This window comes from Chaetura pelagica, unplaced genomic scaffold (assembly GCF_000747805.2).
Source record: "Chaetura pelagica isolate M959 unplaced genomic scaffold, ChaPel_1.0 scaffold356, whole genome shotgun sequence".
Taxonomy (NCBI): domain Eukaryota; kingdom Metazoa; phylum Chordata; class Aves; order Apodiformes; family Apodidae; genus Chaetura; species Chaetura pelagica.
In genome coordinates this window covers 7,584,499-7,590,354 of record NW_009953964.1, presented here as the reverse complement: position 1 = coordinate 7,590,354, position 5,856 = coordinate 7,584,499, and positions in this window count along the sequence as shown.

Below are 5,856 nucleotides of genomic sequence, written 5' to 3'. Positions count from 1 at the left end.
GGGAGACTCTCTCCTGTACCAGCTGCAAACCCACTGAGGCCCTTGTGAGTGCTTACAGTAAACACCACATTTGACACGAATAAAGGTGGGTAAATTGGGTCTTTATATTTTTAAATATAAAGTTAGCTATACTGCCACAAAAAACCCTGAAGTGAACAAATTCACTTCCTTTATAGGAATGTGAAAAAATAGGATGGCTGGGCCATATAGGAGAGAATTTTCTGTATGTTTCAGGGAAGCTTTATGTAATTTATATACTTTATCCAAGTAAATTTTTTGATGGTGATCTTTGAATGTGCATCCACTGTAATGATGAAGAGTGGGACATAAATTGAAAATGAGGAGAAAAATGTGTGTTAGCATATGGTATTGGCTGCTCTGGTAGCAGACTTCCCCAAACAAACCAGCTAGAATTGCAGTCCCTGCTGCTAGGCTGTGACTGGGTAGTTATCAGCATTCATGTCCTGGAATGACTACATGAAGGTTTCCTAGGCTGTGCTCTTTCACATGACCTGCCAATCATGAGCAGGGCCCTAAGCTCTGGCCCACTTGCATCGTCATGGGCACCAAAGAAAGGAAGAGGGAACAGCGTTGTAGGGGTGGACCTATTACTTATCTAAAGTATTCATCCTGACCTCCCCATCTCCTTGTCTGCAATATGCACCCAGACCCAAGTAAGAAAAGTACAGAGTGAGATGGAATTGGGGAAAAAAAGCCACTTGGATTCTCCATGAAAAGGAGGCCAACTCCGAGATGACACTAGAAGAGATTGGCTGCCTTAGCACAGTGAAGCAAAGACTGTTGCAGCAGACTTTGTAATATATATTAACAGGAGAGCTAACACAGGTGAGATGTTATTCAAAAGCCCAGTTCTGCTGCAGGACAAAACTGTGTAGTTTTCTATGCATCAGAGGAATGGCCTTCAGTGGTAGCCTCCCTAAATGGGTAATGAGGGCAAATAAAATAAAATGCAGTGGATGCATTTTTTAAAAATCTTGGGCAATGTGATTATTTACAGGAGGGCTGGAGAAAAAGCAGCAGCAAACAGGAAGGAGCTGAGGAAATCAGGCATATAACATGAAATGTGTCTTCAGCTAATGCATGAAACAGCAGAAGCTCCACGGGCTGTGATGCTAAGCAGAGTTATGTAAATGATTACATGAAGCAGCTGTGGCAAGACCCTGTAGAGACAGACTCTAAAGGTAATAGCAGACACATGGGCAAGGCCAGGGAACTCAGTGATGGTAGCTCAATTTGCTGAGGTTTCTTTAAACTGAAACCAAATATAAGTTAGAGGTATGCCTGTACAAAAATACATCCAGTCTCACTGCCAGGTGCAAATTATTCAGGCAAAATGCTGCAGTTGCTGAAAAATTAAAGCAGCTACCAGTGCAGAGGGCAGCAATAAGTCATGACATTACCCTTCCATCCCCATGCCTACATGTTCTCTGTGCCATGACAGAAGCCACTGCTCTCCCTGCATGTGCACCCTGCAACTGGTCCTCACGTGCTTTGGGCTTCACAGGGTTTATTTCTGGCATTAAAAAAAAAAAAAAAAAAAAAAAAAGCCATTTGTCACCTATTACAGTTCTGTCACCTGGGGTTGTCAGTTTGGACTGTCAGATGAAATTGCTGGAGCTGACTAGCAGACTTCTTCAGCATCCATCTGAACTAGAAGCCTGATGGTAAATGCTATCTTGCCTCCTCTACCCCGCCCTATCCCCTCCACTTTTTTTTTTTTTTAATAGGGCTGAAATTAAATTTCAGGCAAAAGCATTCTCCTCAGACCTGGTTCTGTTGCACCTAGAACAGGTTGCCTAATATTACATCCTGAATTTAATCTTTAAGGCTATTTTTCAGCTATGTGTGCCCCAACATCTTTGTAGAGAGCTGAGCACTGATAGAGCCCTCAGCTGCAGTGAGAGCTGCCAATATTCGCACCATTTGAAAGAGAACCAGGAGAATTACCTCAGACAGAAGAAACAGATCTCTTGTGCTGACAGAGTAAACACATTTGGGGTTTGACTTTGCCAACAGCTCTCTTTCCTCTAACAACTACTGGAGTGGCTCTGCTAACATTTAAGAGATACCCAACACTTTACATTGCAAGCAGCCGTTTCTGGGTGCTTATGTTTCTAGCAAATTTGATTTTTTTCAAGTAAATTTTAATTTAATTTAAACTGTAACCTCAACATCCCTGTTCCTACCTTGGAAATGCTTGGAGTCTTGTATTAGGGGTGTGGTGTTTAAAGGGTTTTGGTTTTTCCCTTTACAGGTCTTGTGTATGACAGCCTCTCTTCAGGTCCATTTAAGTGCCATTCTGTCCACCTCCTACATGGCAGAGGTAAAGCTCCTCATGGTTCTCTCCTGCCAGCAGAGTAGAGAATGATATGAAATGCCCAGAACCAGTTTAGCAGGTGATGGATTTACCACTCAGGAAGAGTAGCAAAATGGAAACACTTCATAGGAGCCTCCTGCAGGGTAAAGTCAAGGAGCCACTTACAGCTCAACCTACTTTGATGCAGTTCTTGAAGCTGGCCTTGAGCAGGTAATTTCAGACCTGGTGCTGGAGGTGTTGCCATTGATTTAAATATTACCAAGATGAAAACTCAGACCCCCCTGGGTCTCTGGCACTGGATCTCCTGTGCCTTAGTCTCATTCTTCATGATTACTGCGCTTAGAGACACCTCTTCACAACTGAGTAGCTAAAGCTAGACGTGCTTCTGAAATCCTCTAGAAAAATACATTGGCCCTTCAGGTAACCAGTAGACTAAACCAATGGAAATAATAACAATAATGGAATGAACATTCCACATTATTAGAGGATCCTTTGAAATCATTAGTGACAGAGGAAGAGTTTCAGTGCACCAGCATTCACCACATTTCACTGTGTAATTCCATGAATTTCTGCTTCTCCTTAATTTCAGAAAGACAATTTAGTAGCCTCTGGCTTCTGTATTTTATTTTTTCTCATCTCCTAGTCAGCAGAAGCAGAAAAATAAACACACAACTAGGAGCTGTATTCACAGACAGGAAGTAACTTTAATTAAATATTGTGAAAGTTGAAAAGTTTTTACAGCTTGAATTTTTGCAAAAAAATTATAACAATCTCTACAGTAGTTAGTTTCTCTAACAATAGAACTGTACAGTGTGTGTGTGTCTATTCAAAAAGATTTAGATAAGAAGGTGAAAGGTTAGTAGTTTCAGAGATGACTTCATTTTAGCTGCATCCTAGTACAACTGTGAGGAAATAGGCATACTTTATGCAATCCAGTCATTGTGAAGCTTCACCGTGTCAAAACTGAAATCTGAATGTTTCCACTTAAAGCCATATTCTGTAAACAGCTGCATCTTTTACTTTGTAAAAGATCAGGGTGGTGCAGGGGAGATTATTTTTTTATAAATTCCCATCGATCAGATCACGATAAATAGCTGCAACAAAACAAAACGATGCACATTGTCAAAGGATCTTTGGACACTGGCAGAAGAGACTACAAACATTGCTGGGTAACACTGGTGTCAGAATCACTAGGACTTAGAGTGGAGCTCTACGAGAGTAATTGATGGTGTCACTGGACAAAATATGGCTTTAAATTTGATTACATTGTCATGCTGTTGTTTACTATGTGAATTAGAATAATTGCTTGGAATACAGAGAAGCAATAAACTGATGTCTCTCACATTTTCCAGTTTTCTCCTCTTTTATTTTCTCACCATGGGGAAAAAAAAAAAAAAATCCTGTTTTCTTCCCTTCCCCCTCCCCCCCCCCAAAGATCACACTGTGACATTCTAGTGAAAACCATTGCAAAATTCATACAGGAAGCATGCACAGTTGCAGCATCGTTGTAAATGATTTCTTGCTTGACTAGAAAAAAGTTATATTGTTTTAAGGTAACAAAACAGTTCTTTTGTGCTTTTCAATTCCTTTTTTTTTCTTTTTTTTTTCTTTTCTTAGAATGTTAGTGATGATTGACAGTTCTGGTGCACAGTACAATGTACAAGTGAAATGAATATGATTTGCATTGTTAAGGCATCCAATCTGCTGGTTTATATTTATGTGAAAGACAGAGAAATATACAAGCAGACTTAAGAAAGAAAGTATTTTCATTGCGTTCTATGAAGTTTCTCCCCATATTTAATGCACAAAAATGCGTCACTCCAAAGAGGAGAAATCCCATGCATATTAATAGAGTAAAACAGCATTAGTTTTTGTTAAGCCTCAAAAGCAAAGGATACATTTTATTTTTTTTTTAAATCTACATAACTAAATGCTACAAGAATAATATGCTACTTTTTGCCATATATTGGAAAAAACTTCTTAACTTACAAATAATACAAAAATAGACAATGGCTTTTGGGTGGAAATTAAAAAAAAATGGAAGCATGGTTTCAAACAATACTAAAAAAAATCCTATAAATGAAATGTTTTTAAATCACATTTAAACAGCTAATACAACGGTGAATGACCAAACAAATCAGCACTTTTCACATAGCAAACATACACAATAAAATAAACTTGGTAGGGGAAAAAAAGCAATGTACAAATTCCAAAGATAAATACATTATTTATATGGATATTTTACAAAATCCCCCTTAAACCAAGCAAACAAAAAACAGAAACAAAAAGCTTTTTTTTTCTTTAATTAATTTTGCAAGTATGTGCAAGCTAAAGGTAGTGAGCTCTTTTTGCAAAATATGCAGTAAAATTCTTTTTTTTCTTTTTGTGATATTGAAAAACCGTCTTAAGACATTAAAATGTATAAATAGAACAACAACTTTGGCAAAAAATCACAAAAAATCTACAGTATTTATAACTACATACAAAACACAACAGCAAAGAAAAAATATCAGGTAATGCATCTTCAGAGCTTTGCTGCCTCTTTTGACTAATAGTTTTTAAGAACACTTCCCAGATAATGATAGCAAAATGTTTGTAAAACAGAAGCTATGGTTTTGATTTGAAACCTTCCTAACAGCCCCCCCACCCCCCACCCCCACCTCCTGTTTCCATGTACTATTCAAAAGCAGTTACCTGGTGCTTCATATGATACAAACTGGGAGGGTCGGCTGATCCAGGAGCAATCCTAGTGGGAGGCTGGGGCCAGCATGTGCTTGCAGACTGTGAGGATGCAGAACTGCAGAGGGGTCTGTTCTCATTCTGCCCCATAAAAAACACTACATGAGGGGTGAGGGGGGCTATGTGGGAAACACCCCCAGCCTGGTGGCCACAGCCTGTGCCACTGGAGGGCTGTGCAGAACCCAAATGGTGCTTCATGCACAGCTCAGGTGACACTAAACTTCAAGAAGGCCACTCATTTGGAAAGAGTTTGCTATCCAAGCTAAGGAGAGAGCCATGCTAATGGAATTCTGCTGTTTTATCATATCTAGAGGCACTGGGTGTTCAAGAGGAAATGTGTTATATGCATCCTTACCTTTACTTTCATCTACTTTCCTCGTATTATTTACACTATTATTTAGCCTGATATTAAAGACAGAGGGTACTAATCCCACCCTTGCCATCCAAAAATACCAGCTTGCTAGGGAGTGATATCTATTTAATTAGAACATTAAAAATGCATCATATTAGTCACCACTGGATAAGCAACCTGTATGAGCCGACCCTTCATTAAATGGCCATTATTCTTCTACGAAAAACTAACTGGCACTTCTATTCTGTCCCACACAGACCTGTATGTGAATGACACCACTTCATTTTTTCTTTACAGAGCTTTAAAAAAAAAATCATAAATTAAAAATGTGGAGTTCCATCTCTAGTGTCCCTTATGTAATTGTATGATTTATAAAAGACAAATGGTGTTGCATTAAATCAAGCCTTAAAAAGCAAACACAAAAAAA